Source organism: Drosophila nasuta, chromosome X, assembly GCF_023558535.2.
Source record: "Drosophila nasuta strain 15112-1781.00 chromosome X, ASM2355853v1, whole genome shotgun sequence".
Classification (NCBI taxonomy): domain Eukaryota; kingdom Metazoa; phylum Arthropoda; class Insecta; order Diptera; family Drosophilidae; genus Drosophila; species Drosophila nasuta.
Genome location: NC_083459.1, coordinates 16,798,243 through 16,816,469, shown reverse-complemented (window position 1 = coordinate 16,816,469; position 18,227 = coordinate 16,798,243). Strand labels below are relative to the sequence as shown.

The window sequence follows — 18,227 nt, the reverse complement described above, 5'->3', positions numbered from 1 at the left end:
GGTGTTTTCGTATATTTGGTATACCCAAAAATAAATAATATACCGAATTAGTATACCACAAAAATACTAAATAATGATGTACTTCGTATTTTGGTATATTTTATATATCCTAGAATAAATAATATACCAAATTGTTATACCACAAAAATACTAAAGTATGCTGAATGCTACATTTGGTATATTTAGTATGCCATAGAATACAAAATGTACTATATTGTTAGATTGCGAATGTAAAAGAATTTGAAATTTAAACTAAACAGCAATACTATGAAATTTGACAAAAATACTAAATAGTGCAATTATTCTAAATATTGAATTCGTATGTATGTATATATTATATTAAATATAAAACTGCGGCTCAGCTTTAAAACAAAATTGTTTCACTTTAAAAAGGAATAAATTACTAGACAAAATTATTGCATTATGATTTACAACGTTTCTAATTAAATGAAATGAAAAAAATTAAATTTAACAAAATTGATATATTAAATATTGTATTCCTTTAGCAACTTTGAAACGAAATTGTGCCTACACAAAATATAATTCAATTTTCAACATATTTTTTTCAAAAGAAAGTCAAGATTTATTCACTTGACAAACACGTCGAAAGCCTTCTCTAGTTTATTCTGACCTATTTGGGCGACGCCGGTGTTCACAGGGTATTTGAAACTATTTTGTACATCATAAAAGTTCGACGTAAAGCATTTTGTTTAGCGTTAATTTCATTTTGGGTACCGCGAGCGTTTACTGTGAATACTAAACTGACTATTAATGTGCACAGCCAGCGGCAACCGCGACAACAACAGCAGCAGCAGCAACAGCAACAAAAACAACTATAACAATAACTGCAGACACAAAAGTTTAGGTTTCATATGGGGGCAAAGGCAGCAGCAATAAAATATATCTCACTCGTAGCAGCAGCAACAGAAACAGCGGCAGCGACAGCGACAGCAAATGCTGGCAAGCGGGGAGCAGCAGCGGGAAGTACTAAACTAACTGTGAATGCCGCTCATCCCCACCTCTATATTGCTGTCTCCCTCGCTCGTTCAGCTTTCTTTGTCGTCAATCTCGACCATAAAATGCTCTACACCAAGCAAAGCTTATCTAATTTGTTCTTTTTGAAGTACTATCGATAGTTGATAGGCTGATCGATAGTACAGTTTAGGCTAAGATATCGAAATAATAGATAATTTAGTAGCTTAGCTTGTTACTTGCATCAGTGATTAGTTCATAAATTATATTAAGATGCAAGGCTTGTTTTTAATACTATCGTTAATCATTGATAGGCATTTGATTACTTAAAGTATAATCGATGGTCGATAGGCTAGGATAAGCTATCGAAATTATAGATAATTTAGTAGCTTGTTACTTGCATCAGTGATTAGTTCATAAATTATACTAAGATGCAAGGCTTGTTTCTAATACTATCGTTAATCATTGATAGGCATTTGATTTTTTAAAGTATATTCGATGATCGATAGGCTGATCGATAGTACTGTTCCTACTAAGAAGTTGCAATGATAGACGATTAGAATTTAATTTACCTTAAGCATTTATTAATTACTTCTTCTTTTTAATACTTTCGCTAATCTTTGATAGATCGATAAACTATTTGCTTTTTGGTTTTCAAAAGTATAAACGATAGTCGTTAGACTGATCGATAGTACTGATCAAGCTAAGCTAGCGAAATGATAGACGTATGGAATTTGTTTTGCCTCGACATCTTATTAATTACTTTTTCATCTTTTTCAATACTATCGTTAATCTCTAATAGATCGATAAACCGTTACATCTTTGCATACGATAGTTTAACGATAGTTTGCTTATGGAAATTTCGAGTTGCAGAATTATCATCATCACTTACATACATAGCTCGAAGAATTTTGTAATTGAGCTGGCTGACTTTTGTGTGTGTCTGTGCGAAAAGTTGGGCTCGTTTCCAGGCAATCCTAATGCCAACAGCTTTCATTGTGGGAAACTAAAACACACACATACAACTATGCAGATGTGTGTGTGTGACGAGGTGTAACCTTTTGACCATTGCATACGAGTCGCTTGCAGCTAATAAGCCCTATTGGGATGCTGTGCATAAAAATGCGAAAACAATGCGAGAGATGGAACACACACACACACACACACACACATATACACCTACACACAGACATAAAGTCAGACAATGAAAAAAAAAAAAAGGGAAAAAGAAGAGCCCCAAACCGAAACTGACGTGCAAAACCAAAAGCGAAAACGTTGCTTCAACTGAAGAGAGCTAAATTTAAAATTGCTCCTCAGGCTATAAATAAGAAACAATTGTTTGAGAGCGTTTTGCACAAAAAAAGGGAGCTAGAAACGTGCGGAGGAGGAGGCGGCGGGCCAGGAGAAGGCCACAACATGAGGGTGCTGCCTCTAAAAGGAGGAAACGAGAGGGGAATGAAGAGATGTGGAGCGATGTCTGTTTCGATGTTGGATGTTGGATGCTTGGATGCTGGAAGCTGGGAGCGGCGGCAACTTGGAGGCATTCAAACTAGTTGGCGGCTCTTCATGTTGCTGTTGATGAGCTTGAACAGCGCAGCGCATCGCAGTGCTTCATGGTTGTTGCTATAATTTAGCTACCTACCTATAAACAACACACACACACACACACACACACATGCACTCCCACACTCACACTTGTCGATGAATAGTTGTTGTTGTTGCTGCTGCTGAGGATGCTGCGCTGTTGACGTCAACGGCTTGGCTGGGGAGCACCATTAAAACTGAGCGTAAACCAAAAAATTAGGTTGCCAGCATCGCACACACATGCAGAGATAAACTAACACACACATAAATTGAATGAACCATAGATCTCTACAGTCAGCTAACTCATAATTAGATACACTTTGATTTTTGCTCTGCATTTGTGGCTATGGCAAAATGTGATTCAACAATAATATTATTCATAATAATTATAACAGTTTGTACTTCTAAACACAAATGCTTGTAATGAAAAAGTGTGTGTTAATAAAAAAAAAACTAAATTTAAAAAAAAAAACATTACTAACTTATTAAAAATTGGTAAATTATCTAAAATACCTAAATTTGTGTTTACAAAAGAAAAATGGCAAAATAAAAATAATAACAAAAGTTTTTTTTAGTATAAAAACGTTTCGGAAAAATGAATAATAAAAAAAAACATTACTAATTTTTTATGTATAATTAAATTCAATTTATTTCTTTTTTAAATTACGAATGTATAATGAAAAAGTTTGTGTTCATAAAATAAAAGTTTAATTAAAAAAACATTACACAATTATTCAAATAATTGCAATATTATTTTTATAGATATCTAAAAAAAATGCAAATGAAAAACAAAAAACAATTTTAAATTATTACTTAATTAAAAAAACTGTTTTTTATATATCTATAAAAAAAAATAATACACTTTCGTAAAAAAAAGAATTATATAAAAAACCTTACTAAATTATTAAAATAATTGCAACAAAATATGTGTGTGTTTTTAAATTGAAAATTAATTAAAATTATTAAATAATTATAATAACTACCATTGTTTTTTATATATATAAAAACTAAAAATGTATAAATGAAAGAAAAGAAAAAAAAACATATCTAGATTTGTGTGTATAATTAAATTCAATTTAACTCAATTTTATATTATTTCATTCTATACTCGATGACAATTTAACGATTAATATATTTGCAAAAAATAATAAATACTTTATATAATTGGCCGTTGAAATTTGCTACAATTGAAGCCAATCAAACATATTTTTTAAGTTGTTCAGTTCAATTGAAATGCGCGTTCTTGAATTAAAAACACTATATTTATATTTCATTTAATTGTTTGCACAAATTCCACAAATGTTGTTAATTGTCATTCTATGCAATATTGAAATATTTGCTAAATTTTCTAATCATATTTACAAATTTATTTATATTCTGCGCATGCCAAAAATATTTGCTAAATTGTCTAGTCGATATATTGAAATTGTTTTTGAAAATGTTTTTTAAATATTTTGCCGAATTGCGTTAACAATTTTTTAAGTTTCCTTTTATTCTGCTTAAGTACAAATATATTGTAAATTGGCTATTTAATATTTTGAAATTTATTTAAAATATTTTGCTAAATTTCATTTTATTCTGCTTATGTACAAATATTTTAAAAATTTCTCAATTTTTTTTTTGGAAATTTATTTAAAACACATTGTTAAATTGCGCTAAAAATAATCTGAAATTTCTTTTATTCTGCTTAAGTACAAATATTTTGTAAATTGCTCAACAATATTCTGAAATTTATTCAAAATATTTTGTAAATTGCCTAATCAAATTTATTTTAATATTTTCTTGAAGTTCATTGAAAATATTTGACAAAATTGCTTAATTGATATTTTGAAATGTATTCATTTGAAGAACTCATGTTGGATTTAAAAGAAACTGGATTCAGATGAAGCTCCACTGTATTGTGTGTGGAGATGGAAGCAAACATAACTCCATAACTACTTTGGTATGGCAAACTTTGACTCTCTCGCACTTCGCCCTTCGTCTCTAGCCTCTCGCCTGCCTGGCAACCGCAGAGACAGAGAGTGCTGTACTCCATCACCAGCTAACGGGCAGAAGCAGCAGCAGCAGCAGCAGCAGCAGCAGTAACGTGTAGTAATAATAACTGTTTTGGTGCTGGTGCTGTTGCGAGCTGCTGTGGCTTGCACCTTTGCCATTTTGTAGCCCAAAAATAACGAGCATAGAAAATTTATGAAATAACTCCGCTGAAAATTTTGTGAGCAATGTATGCTAGCTAACGATTGCTGAACCTGCTGCATATCTACTTTTTGTTTTTTTTTTTGGTCTGTTGTTTCGTTTTCTAGTTGAGTTTTGCAATGAAATGAAACAGCGAGCGAGTTGGCATAATGAGCTCCGCCAAACAGCGGACAATGGACGATAAATTGCCAGAAGTAGCTACTAATTTGCAGTTAGTCATTCAAGGAAAAAAAAAAAAAAGAAATGGTAGATAGACAGAGAGAAAGAGACACAGAGAACGAAGTAAACAACAAGCGAGGCGAATGTTTTGTTGCTGCTGCTGCTGCTGCTTGCTGTGAGCTTTGACTGCATCTAATGACACTAATAAAGTTTTGGACCCACTGATGATAATCTGTCTCTGGCACTCAACCCAGTTAAACAGACTGTTCACTTTCAGCAGGATATGACCATAAAAGATTTCCCGTTTCGAGGAATGCAAAACTTGCGCTTACCCTGTAATTAATTCGAGGATTTTAATTGCCGTTGAGTGTTGATAACAAAAAGAGAGGGAAAAATCGAAATCCCGTAACTACCCGAGCTAAGCTGATAAAACTTTGAATCGAAGGAGTCGCTGACGCCCACATGAAATTTTCTTTTACCACCAGTGTGACCATTGCTTGCCACAGAACAATTTCAAGGTGCACTGACTGTAACAAATATCTTCATTAAACTTTTTACACACACACACACACATCGAAAAGACACAAAGAGAGTTAGACAGAGAGAGAGAGAGAGAGAGCGCCTGAAGCTCTGGGCTTTGAGTTTGTTGCTTTGGTAAATTCTCATACTCATCATCATCTTTGCCATCGTCTTCATCTTCATCTTGGAAGACGACAGCAACGAGAAACAGGATGGTCTTGCCTGGCTGCCTGGCTGCCTGGCTGCCTTGTCTGCTACTGAAGCTGAAGCTGATGCTGATGCTGTTTTCTCGTTATTTGCATTTTATGGCACAGTCTCGCACAGTGGAACCAAAAAATCCAACGCACTTGTCAAGTGCTCCAAATAATTGATTATTTTCCTTGGCGTTCGAAGTGCGCCACTGTCTGTTGGAGTTTTCTTTTTTGGACAGCTATTTTAAGTTTTTGGTGCGCTTTGTTGTTAGGCAAATATTTATGATCGACTTTTATTTGGCGACCAGCAGGCCAGCGGCAATACAGGACACACACACACACACACACACAAAGTGAAAGAGAGAGAGAGAGAGGGAGAGCAATGAGCTATTTGGTAACTGTCCCAAAGCAAAGGCAGCGTACTTCTTGTGCTTTTGATATTTTACAAGTTCGTTAAAGTTCAGTTTGTCTTCACACACAGCTACACAAACATTCAACTAGAAATGTACATGCATATATACAGTATATTATATATACTATATTCTAAAGTATATATTATGGTATATAGTAAATACTGTATATATAATATACACTACTACATAGTTTAAATAGTATACATAATATACACTTATAGTAAATAGTAGTAATATATACTAAATACTAGTACTGTATATTATTAGTATATACTGTAGTATTTAGTATATTTATATGTTTGCACTACCTTATGTGAAATTTGGAACTTTTTTCGTAGTCCTGTGATTATGTCTAACATATAACTTGGTTCAGTTCTAAACTTTTTTGTTAACTAACTTTGCCGTGAGGTTTTACTCTTGATTTGGCCTCATGCATGGCACATCGTCGTACACTCTTTTAATTTGTGTGTAAACTGATGCAAACCAATATTGAACTTTGCAAATAGCTGGCCAACAAAATGTCAGCTCATTCATTAAAAACTTGCGCAAAAGGCTTTCAGTTTGGTTTTTTTTTTACTTTTTTGGGCAACCCAACTCCAAATGGCAGGCCACAATAGTTCAGCATTTGATGCAATGCAATTCAGCCATGGCCATGTGAATATTCAATTACAAATTGCTGCACATCGCTGAGTGAATACACTCACAGCGATTCGCATTCGAACCACATTTCTTTCGCATTTTATAATTACTAGACTCATTTAATAATTATAAAATGTTAAGGAGAAAATATTTAAGTATATAATTTGCATATAATTTTACTTGTAAAATATATATTTAATTATTCTCATTTTTGTTATACTTTCATTTGTTCAACTTTTCAAGAGATGTGTTTTAATAAACGTATTTTTAGTATTTTAAAGTCAAATTTCGCTTCAATTGAAAATGCAAAACAATTGTGGCAAGTCAAAGGCAATCGATGCTAATTAGTAATTATTAAATATAATGTGAAATTTGCCAGAAAATCGTTTCGACAATTTGCAAGCAAAATTTGCGTATTCGATTTTGTCCAGTCGAACAATTAGAAGTCCACCGAAATTAGCATAAAGTATTCATATCATCGCCTGACTTCTAAGCGTGAGCGAGAGAGAGAGAGAGAGAGAGAGACAGAGAGAGAGAGAGAGATGCCTTGACTGAAGCCGATGATAGGCAATGACTAAGTTGTCAGGCTGCTTTTGTTTTTTTTTGTTGTTTTGTTCTATACATTTTTTTTCTATTTTATTTTTGCCAGTGAAAGAAGCGGCAGGCAACCCGCAGATGGGAGATGAGAGATGCTTTGAGCCAAGTTAGAACGCACGAACCACAGCAACCAACGACAATGACAACAACAACAAACAACAACAACAACAAAAATAACAACTTAATATCGACGCTCCATGAGATTTCTAATTTTATGTGCCTCAACTCAGCTCAACTCAACTCGACGTTTCCTACATCATTTCAGTTATTCTTTCTTGTTGTTTTCCTAGCTGCTGTTGTTGTTACTAATTAAGTTTTTTTTTTTTTCTTTAGTGCCCAATGCGAAAACACGTAGAGAGGAATCGAGACCTGTTTTTTTTTGTACACTTATTTGTAAATGTATTTTTTGTTTTTATTTTTTTCTTTGGCATTTTTTTTTTTCTACGTTCGGCAGGCCTCAAGTTCCAGACTTGAGATTGATCGGCGAGACTGAGACTTGGGAGTGGGGGTTTTTGGGATTTTCCATAGACGTGGCGTTTATTGCAGTTTATTTGCGTTTGCTGTGATTCTAAATAATTAACAAATGAATACTGTTTTTTTTTTTTTTATTGTGCTGGCCAATTCGTAGAATAATGACGTACGGCTGTTCGATGGGTACAAGGCGATTGCAGGTACAGTTGCTAATGATAATTTATGGGTTGGATTAATATATTGCAAATTTTTAGCGGGATTTCCAGAATTTGCAGCTGTGACACCGTATAACAGTTGTATGACAGTCGTATTACAATCTATCAAAATGTATAACAGTTGTTCAAAATTTATTCGCCACTCAGGTAACTATTCTTTAAGGCTTATTTATGCATGAATTTCCAGTTGCAGCAGTGACAGAGTATAACAGTTGTATGACAGATGTATAACAGATTTGATTTCTTTACAGCTTGCTTTCAAATGAATACATCTTCTAAGTCTAAGTATAGCAAATGTATGACAGTTTTATGACAGTTATATGACAGTTGTATGACAGTTGTATAACTGCTGTCAAAAAATCAACTTGCCTGCCAGCTGACAATTATTTTCGTCTTATTTATGCATTTGCCGAATAGAGCAGCTTTGATTTAATAACACTTTGAGTACTTTTGCTTACTTCTATTGAATTTTGTATGGATTTATGCGCAGAAGATGGCAATGTGGGCAGATTGGGTGGTGTGACAAAACGAAATGAAATTGTGGCAATGCGACTGATTAAACTGTATGCTGGCAATAACTAGCCCGATTGATTGCATTAGCCTAATACGAGTGGGAGTGCTCGTCGTCGACGTCGTCGTAGTTGTTTCTCAGGCTAAATCTCGTTGCTAGTCAGCTTAGTTCAGCTTCTAATGCATTTGCATTCCCCAGATCCCCCCAGACACCACAAGCAGAGTAGCACAACCCTGTCAGCCAACGGCCGGGCCAAGCCAGGCTGGGCAACCAGCCAGGCAACCAAGCAGCCACTCAACCAGCCAGCCATTCAGTATAACACATTCTCAACCTCGAATGCTTCAGTGCTTATCGAGCACCGGCAATTGAAATGCGCTGCCAGCTGTTGTTGCTGCTGTTGTTTTGTGTGGCGTGTCATCATTAGGATGTTGTCAGAAAACAAGCGCACTATAAACTCTGCTCTGTCTCCATCTCTAGCTACAGCTACAGCTGCAGCCTCAGTGGATGTCTCTACTGTCTCTGCTCTGCTCTGCTCTGTGTGGATTTGATGTAGCTGTGTCGCGTCGTCTGCGGCTGCTCTAATGCATTTTTCATGCATACATTTAGTAGCGTTGCGCCAATCAGAGGACTGCCAACGGAGGACGCGCCACTTCACTCAGATGACAGCCTAAATACCCTGTAATGTCAGCTAGCTAAGGGTTATGCTATGCTGTAGGCAAGCCACGAAGTTTTGCATATGAAAAGTTTAAGAATATTTCATTTACAAGAAGTTAGAAACTAAGAGCTGTACTATTATTGAAAATGCTTTAAAGAGTATTTAATAGTCTTGCAAAATGCCACTTGCTTTGCTTGTTTGCTGTTTGAAATGTTTAACAAAAATTGAAACTAATAATACATTTATATTTTCGTAATTTACAACTTTGCTGGGTATCTTCCAGTCGGACCTCCTGTCAGCTGCTTTAGCCCGCTAGCCCGCTGAGTATCTGTCATGTTGACAAATTGCGATGAGCCAAAAGCTTCGCCCCACCGAAAAAAGCATTTCGCCAAGCAATGCAAGATTCTCGAACCCATATGCAAATGCCATTGGCAGCTTCAGGTAATCTGCATAGCGATATTTGTTGCTTCATTTTCGCTCTTCGATATCTCCCCCTCGCCCTCACTCTTCACTCCCTCCCCTACAAATTTAGCAATTTTCCATTTTCCATTTTACTTAGCTGCAGTTGCAGTTGCAGTGGCAGTTGCAAGTGCCACTTCTTTGTCAGCGCCAATTGAGTTTTTAATTGCAGTGTGCGTGCAAATTCCATCATCCAACAAAATGTTAATCAACTTCCGTGCTCACCATTGAACATCATCATCGTCATCATTCTGATTATAAGCTAGTCGTTGTGATTAACGTTGTACTTGAACGTCGAAACGTGCCAAATTGATTCGAGGCCCAAAAACTTAACTTTGCTTTGTTTTTGCTTTTACTTTTTTGACCAACGCGAAACCTGATAAAATCTCAACTGCACAAAATCTGTGTAGTTGAATTTTTCGGTGTGCACAGTGAAATCTCAATAAAAATTCAATTCTGCAGTGAAATTTTGTTGAATTAATTAGTTCCCGAATATAGATAGATAGTTTTCAGCTGGCACGCTGCTTTGTGGCATATTTGCTGAGCCAGCACAGTGTGCACTCAATATATGGAACCAAGCGCAAAAGAAAACATTTGTCATTTCAATTATACATCAATTGATGAATGTTAGTGTTACTATTTTTAAATTCGATATATTTATGTATTTGTTGAAATATATTTTTCACATTTTTTACTCTTAATAAATTGAAATTGAAATTTCGGTTGCAGTATTTTGATTGTCATACTAATTTCATGGCGACTTTAGTCACGTTGAACTGTAGCTTGGAGGAAAGTGTGTGTGTGTGTTGGGTGTGTTGGGTGTGATTACAGCTCGCATTGCCATTGGGCCCGCTTTGTGTAGCTTTCGCTGGCTTTGTGAGATAAACTTGGACTCGGAGCAAATTTGAACAAGATAAATGCCGCTTAATTGCACACAGAATGAAACTAAATACGTTCTACTCGCCTAGACGAAGACAAAGGGAGAACTGACTGACTGATAGATGAGCAAGAGATGAAGCTGGCGGAGGTGGCGAAGGCGGAGATGAAGCTGGTGTTTGGGGAGTTGGAGGGAGAGACAAACATAGAGCGGAGAGAGAGAGAGAGAGAGAGAGAGAGAGAGAGAGAGAGAGAATGGAACGGATGACACCACTGAGAGATACCGCATCAAATTATAAACGAAAGTTCCCAAACAATTTAATCAGCGACGTACAACAAAAACAGTGAACACATCAGACAACAACGACCAGAAAGTGGTTGGAGATGGAGTTGCTGGTTGGGGGAGGAGGAGGAGGAGGAGGAGGAAGAGACTCACTCAAGACGAGAGTCGAATGGAATGGGATAAGGGGGAGATGAGCTACGCTCTCTGAGGTGCCAGCCAAAACGTTAGCTGCTTGCCAGCTGCCTGCTGCCTGCTGTTTGGTTGCTTGGTTGGCTCTTAACATTGCTCAAAGAAAAAATCTTGTTAGATCTTTCAAATTCCTTACCATGCCAACCGAGCGAGACAGAATGGGAAAAGTAAAGCAAAGCAAGGCAAAAGCAAAAGAACTGAACTGAACTGAACTGAACAGAACAGGATAGAGCTCACAACAAAACCGTGGAGAACCGGGAAGCGAGCATAAAATAGAATAGAACAGAGAATAGAGCAGTAAGAGTCGCAGTTGAAACGAACACGAACACGAAGACGAAGACAACGAAGATGAAGATGAAGATGAAGGCGAAGATGCAGTAACTGAAGGAAAATCGTTTAGACGGCTAAAGTGGAAAACTGAAAAGCGCACAAACTGCAGCAGCAGCAGCACTAACAACAACAACAAGTTGCTGATGGGCGAGCTGGGAACTGTGGCAACTGAGGGAAGCAGCAGCAGTCGAAGCAGAAGCAGAAGCAGAAGCAGAAGCTGTTGAAGCTGGAGATGATGGTAAAGCCGCAGCCACCGCAGTCGTCGCAGCCACAGAAACAGTCGCAGCCACAGCTCTGGGGCCAGTGTGATTGGCATTGGGGAAACTTGTTACCAAGACAAAAACAAAAAGGCGAAAACACAAAAAAAATAAAATAAAAATAAAATAAGAAATAAGTAAAGAACACAAAAGAAAATACATGGAAAAATAGAGCCAAGTAAGCGCACGCAAAACAATCATCGATTTTTATGCGACTCACAGATACCTTGTCTCATTTTTATTGGAAAATAAATAGAAAAATATTCAAAGACTTCTAAATAATATTCATTTAGTCTTGTCTGAGATATTTTTATAGAGAAATTGATGGATGGAAAAATGTTTCTAAAAAATATTCAATATTTTTAGAAAGCAAATACTAACATTTGACTTAGAAAGACCCTTTCAGACATATCGATGGAGAATGTTTCGTAAAAATATTCAATATGCTTACTTTGGTATGTAACCAGTGAATTTTTCTAGAAATCTAGTACTAACATTTGACTTAGAAAGACCCTTTCACACATATTTTTAGAAAGCAAGTACTAACATTTGACTTAGAAAGACCCTTTCAGACATATCGATGGAGAATGTTTCGTACAAATATTCAATATGCTTACTTTGGTATGTAACCAATGAATTTTTCTAGAAATCTAGTATTAACATTTGACTTAGGAAGACCCTTTCACTTATTTTGTTTATTTCTAATACTTACGAGTATGTAAGTAGCAGTTGAACTTTATTTTGATCAAGCAAAATTTGGAATATCGAGATATGAAAAAAACAAATTGAAAAACAAAAGACTAAAAATCTAAAATTGAAGTCATTAATGAGATTTGAGGAAAAAATCAGACTGATCGATTATATTATTAAAAACTATATTATATCAAATCTAACTAACTAACTTTTATATTAAAAACGAAAACATATCGATATTAAATACATCACGATAGTAATATTAGTAAACTTTTAGCATATATATTTCTTTTAATTGTGTTGTAACTAACACAAACTAATATGCTCTTTGTGCCATTTTAGTAGAGGGTATGGCAAATCTATAAGAGAAATTGGCGAGAGATGCCGAATAAGCGGCAGGAATGAAGCTTGAAGCTTGTAGCAGCTTCATTACAGTTCGACCGGCAAAATGAAAAGCTATAGTGTAGGAGGTGCTTGAGGTGGCCATGGAACTGGTGGAGGTGGCAACGAAGCACGAGTTGGGGAGGGGAGTGGATAGGAGGGTGGGGGAAGGGGAAGGGGAGGAAGGATAGCGGAAACTGTTGACAAAGTAGCCCCACAACGTCGCGTTACAGCAAAAGCGAACTGAACAAATCCTTGCTATATATTTTGTCGTTTAACGGCAATTGGACAACTTGAAAGGATTTTCAAGAGTGTTGAGTGATTGGGGGTGGTGGGAAGGGGGAAGCGAAAGGGGAGGTAAACTGTGAGCTAAAGTACGTCTTTTGTGGTCGACACGTTTTCAATTTAAAGAAGGAAATTGCAAAACGCAAATCGGCCAAAAAGGCGCTCTGAATACCGAATATCGAGTCTTAAATGGGTTTTGATTTTCGCTTACCTGTCAAAATCCTGGCAATCCTGTGGCAATCCTTCGCACACACTTGTCGAGCGTATAATCCAGCGAGAGTGCGAGTGCGAGTGCGAGAGAGCGAGATCAAGCGAGCGTATAACCGAGTGAGAGCGAGATAGTTAGATGGCAAGGATAACTCAGGCATGCAAATTGCAGCTGAGAGCGCCTGCCGTAACGGTTCATGGGTCAGGACAGGTCAGTGTCGTAGAAAGAGAACAGAAGAGCGGGAGAGAGAGAGAGAGAGAGAGCGAAAGAGAGCGGCGCAGGCAGCGGCAACAGGTAAGCCAAGTTCAACTGCAAGTCAATGGCAAATTCAAATGCAGACAAATGTCACACACACAAAAGCAAAAAACAAATCCAATAACCGAAACTTGTTGAAAAGACAACGCACAATATTTGTTGAAAAGAACAAAAACAATGCACGCACGCACACACACTAATATACAAAGTGAATCAAGTAGAACAACAACAAAGAAAAACGCAAAATTGAAACATGCGCGCGCGCGATACGCTCACTCTGCAGAGAGAGCGAGAGAGATAGCGAGCGAGAGAGATATTTAAAGAGAGCGTAGAGTGAAATTGTTGTTGCGACGGCGACGGCGCGCCTATGAAGCAGCGACGTCGACGCCGACGCTGTCGTCGATGCCGGTTGAAGCGACACGTAAGTACAAGTATGTTGCCTGACGTTGAAGTCTTTTGTTTTTTTTTTCATCTGTTCTCAGTTGCTGTTCTTGTTCTTGCTGTTGTTGTTGTTGTTTTTCTGACTGTGGCTGTGTTGTTGTTGTTTTGTGTAAGCAAATGCCAGTGTTGAAAATGACTCGAATTGCAGGTGTGGCTCTGCCGGCAACTAAGCAATAAACTTGAGCTAAATTTAACCTGTGTGTGTGTGTGTGTGTGTCTGGTCTGTTCCCGAATTATTTCAGATTTGATTTTGTGGCTGAGGAATCGGAATCGAAATCAGAGAACCAGTTTCGATTGCTGCGCAAAATGCGTTCTGTGCTTTTTTTTAAATGCTTTGTTATTGTTATTATTACGTGTGTCGTCTGCTTTCTACTTGCATTGCTTTTTATTTGATATTCTCAACGTTTTTTTTGTGTTTTGCAGCTTTTTGTTAATACATAATTCTGACTAATTTTAATGTTCTTTCTTTTTTCCTTTTGTTAAATAAATTGTATGCGTATTGGGTTTTGTGTTTCTTCGCTTGGCTCTTAAACTTCTTCGTTCTTTTGAGCAACTTTTGTCGTCGTCGTCGACGTCGTTGTTGTTGTTGTTGTTTAAAATCGGGTCGACAGCGGCGCAGTTTCTGCTTAGTTATTCTATACACGCTGACTGTTTGCGTGTCTCTCACTCTCGGCATCTGTGTGTGTTTGTGTGTGTGTGTGTGATACCTGTTTGTCCACACACACACACACACATAGTAAAGGTGCGATAGAGATAGCGCACGCAAAACCACAGCTCAAGAATTGAGCGCGACTTGGCGAGTGAGAGAAAGAGCGAGAGAGTGAGAGCAAAGAACAAGAACAAGAACGAGAACGAGTAACGACCACCGTCGTCATCATAATAATCATCTATGTACACACACACACACACACACACACACACAGACACAACAACCTGCTGTCCGCCGTCTCTTTGCCTCTTTTCACCTTTCTTTTTTGGGCCATTTTGTCGGCCGCTGTGTGTTGTTGGCTTCTTTGATTTCGCTTTGCACGCTCGTTCGTTTCATTTCAATTCTACACAACATCAGCATAATTATCATTAACGCCGACGTCGTCGTCGCCGTCGCCGTCGTCATCATCATTATTAACTGTGATCGTTGTTTGTGAGCTGTTCTCTCCTGACTCGCATCTAATCCATTTGGATTCCTTCCGCTCCCCTCCCCCCCTTTGCACCTTGCCCACATACTTCTACTACACCTACAGTTCTATGTCTCTCTCGCTCTCTCGCTCTCTTTGTCTCTCTCATTCTTGTTGTTGACCGGCTTATGGTCGGCATGAATTGCTGAATATGCCAGAATATATTGATTCAATATCTGGCCTTTGAGCTGCCCCACCCCACCCACATATCAACGTACATTTCTAGCCATTTATATTGTGTTAATTCTCAACTTTACTTTTGTAAAAAGTGCACACACATTCTATGTACATTACTTTACATACATAAATGGACATTTGTCTTGAATCGCTTTAAAATCAATTTCAAAAATGTATGTTGTAAATACTCCACATAAATGTTCTACACATTTCTATACATTTTTGTACATTTACATACATTTTTGTACATTTGTGTGGAATCACTTTTGTAGTACAATAATTTGTAAATAATCAACATAAATCTTTCTACGCATTTCGATACATTTGTTTACATTAATGTACATTTGTGTCGAATCACTTTAAATTTGTAAGTAATGTAACATAAATCTTCTATACATTTCTACACATTTCAATACATTTATGTTGTATTCAAATTAATAAAAATGCACATACATTTTATATACATTTTCATTAAATTTCATGTTTCATGTACATTTTGAAATAATTCACACACGCTCGCGTACATTCTTAAATGTACATTTGTGTACATATTCATATGCATGCGTACATCACATGTGACTTCAGTCTTCATTCCTTAGCCAGTTTTTCTTGCCCTCTCGCTCGCACTGTGAGCGCGCGGCATGTTGATGTTAATGTTGTAGTTGCAACTTCAGGCTTGGCGACCACATTTTTTTGTGTTTTTTTTGCCACGCTCAACGATCAGCGGCAGTCACAGCAACGACGTCGACGACGACGACGTCAAATTAGAAAATTAGTTGCTCAGTCTACAAAACTTGTTCATTGGCTTTCTAACAGAGTTGAGAAACGTCGCGACGCTGATGGCTTCGCATCTGCATATGTATTGTACATACATACATACATACATACATACATCTTCTAGACATACTTACAAGCACACATGTTAAGTTTTGTATGACAAAGTGATAGCTTGAAAGACGCTGAACCGGCATCAAGCTCCACTCGATCAGCAACACACCGACACACACACACACATACACATGCAAATCTAGTAGTTTCGAAGAGAGCGTGAGAGCGCAGAACAAGAGAGGAAGAGAGAGGAAGAGAGAGAGAGTAAGCAAACTCCATAAATTGCATAAAACTTTCGCATGTCGGAAATAATTCTTTGTGAAATTGTCAGGCTATACACAGAGAGAGAGAGAGAGAGAGAGAGAGAGAGAGACTAGTACACACACTAGTGCCCACACTACTCCTATTCGGGCTACTGCCAACATGATTTACGGCCCGCTGTTGTTGCTGTTGCTTTTGCTGGCCTACAACCTCATTTATCATAAGCCAAAAGGCATTCTAAGCCACACTCACACACACACACACACACACACAGACACACATTCAACTCAACAGGCAGCGAGAGGCGATTGGGCTTGGGATTTGTTGTCCCGTTGTCCCAAGCAGCAGCAGCAGCAGAAGTCTGTTTGTCGCTTTGCTGCTGTTGCTTTGTCTGTTTGTCTGTTTGTCTGTTCGTTTGTTTGTCAGCTTTCACCTTGGCTGCAGACTTGCAAATCATTTGCTTCCGCCTTCTTGCCTGCCGTTCACTCGCTTATCCTGCACTTAGAACTCTCTCAACTCGTGTGTTGTTTACGTTTTTTTTCGTTCACGTTTTTACGGCTCCCCCAAAAATCTCTCCTCTCTCTCTGTCTCTCTGTCTCTCACTCTTTATTTTGATTTTAGTTTTGATTCGGCTTTGTCTCGATGCCTTTGGCCGCCTGGTCGCGGTCTGGGTCGCTGCCACAGCCGCAACCACAATCGGAGACGGAGACGGAATCGGAGCCAGTGGCAACGCTTCAAAAAGACTGGTTTTCAACGCGTTGGCCCCGTGGCTAAAAAGGAAGTTGCTCGTAAAGTGGCGAAAGCCGCCAGCAAACAGCAACTACAACAACAACTATAACAACAACAACAATCTACGCTAGCAAATTCTGCGACGCTTTCTTTCTATTTTCAGTTTTGACTTGAACTTATTATTATTTTTGCTTTTTTCGGTCTCAGTTTTGCTTTTGGCCTGCATTTTGGCCACTTTGTTGCCGCTGCCTTTTTTGCGTTTTTTTTTCTTTTTCTTTTTTTTCGACTGTTGAACGATTCGCATTTATTTTTATTTTTTTTATTTTGGTAAGCATGTTTGTGTGATTTGATTTTCGCATTTTCTTTTCCATCATTTGCACAAAAATTTACAACATTTTCTATAAAAGATTTTTCCACACAAGCATTAAAAAAAAAATACAAAAAAAATTGGATTTGAGCACTCACATTTAAAAAAATACGTATGAAATGGAAAACAAATTTAATATTATTTGCCGGCCGATTTGCGCATTGCAAAAAAAATTATTGTACTAGGATTTACTTCGATTTTGAATTTGATTTGCTTTCTTCGTTTTTTTTTTGTTTTCAAATTGGATGTTTAAGAGTTTAGTGTTTCGTTTGTTCTTTTGATGTTTTTGATTCTTTCTTTTTTGTTGTTTTTTTTTTTTTGATTAGTGAAGAGGTCTCCCAAACACTGGAGAGACGACTACGAGACGCTGGGCACACGTTATTCTTTGCTGCTGGGCTTTGCTCTGCCGCGCTGGCTAACCGTACACGACAACGCTCCGAGAGCGACTGATGCGCTGGCCACAACGTCAGCCAAGTGGAACCTCCGCACACAGCAGACGGCCTCGCAACACGTTGCGGCCAGCAACAACAACATCTGCATGACACGGCAACAACAACAACTGCGCAACTAAGCACTTGCTTGATGGTCTGTGGTTGCGGTCGCCCACTGGCGTCGCCCTCAACGGGGGCAAACAAAATATTCTCTGATTTATGCCGCAGATATATTCGATTTTATTTATATATTTTTCAAATAAAATGTACACTGATTTCTTACTGCAAAACATACTTATTTAGTTTACACATTTCAATTCAATTCTCTTTTTTTTTAATAAAATAAAATATTACTATCATTGAGTATAATAAGAAATATCTATTTATAATAATCTATTGATGTGAAATGTATGCCACAGATATATGTATGTATTTATTATTATTAATATTGATTTGTTAAATTAAATGTACAATGATTTTTTA

The 18,227-nt window shown here is 37.3% G+C and overlaps 1 protein-coding gene across 1 annotated transcript in view; it reads right to left on the bottom strand.

Annotated features, from left to right (window-relative positions):
- LOC132795203 (low-density lipoprotein receptor-related protein 2) overlaps window positions 1–17,772 on the bottom strand; it is a 182,147-nt gene extending 164,375 nt beyond the window's left edge. Inside the window, 1 exon segment of the mRNA XM_060805789.1 lies at window positions 17,412–17,772. The gene's annotated coding sequence lies outside the window, so the exon portion shown is untranslated.
- Between the last annotated feature and the right edge of the window lie 455 nt (window positions 17,773–18,227).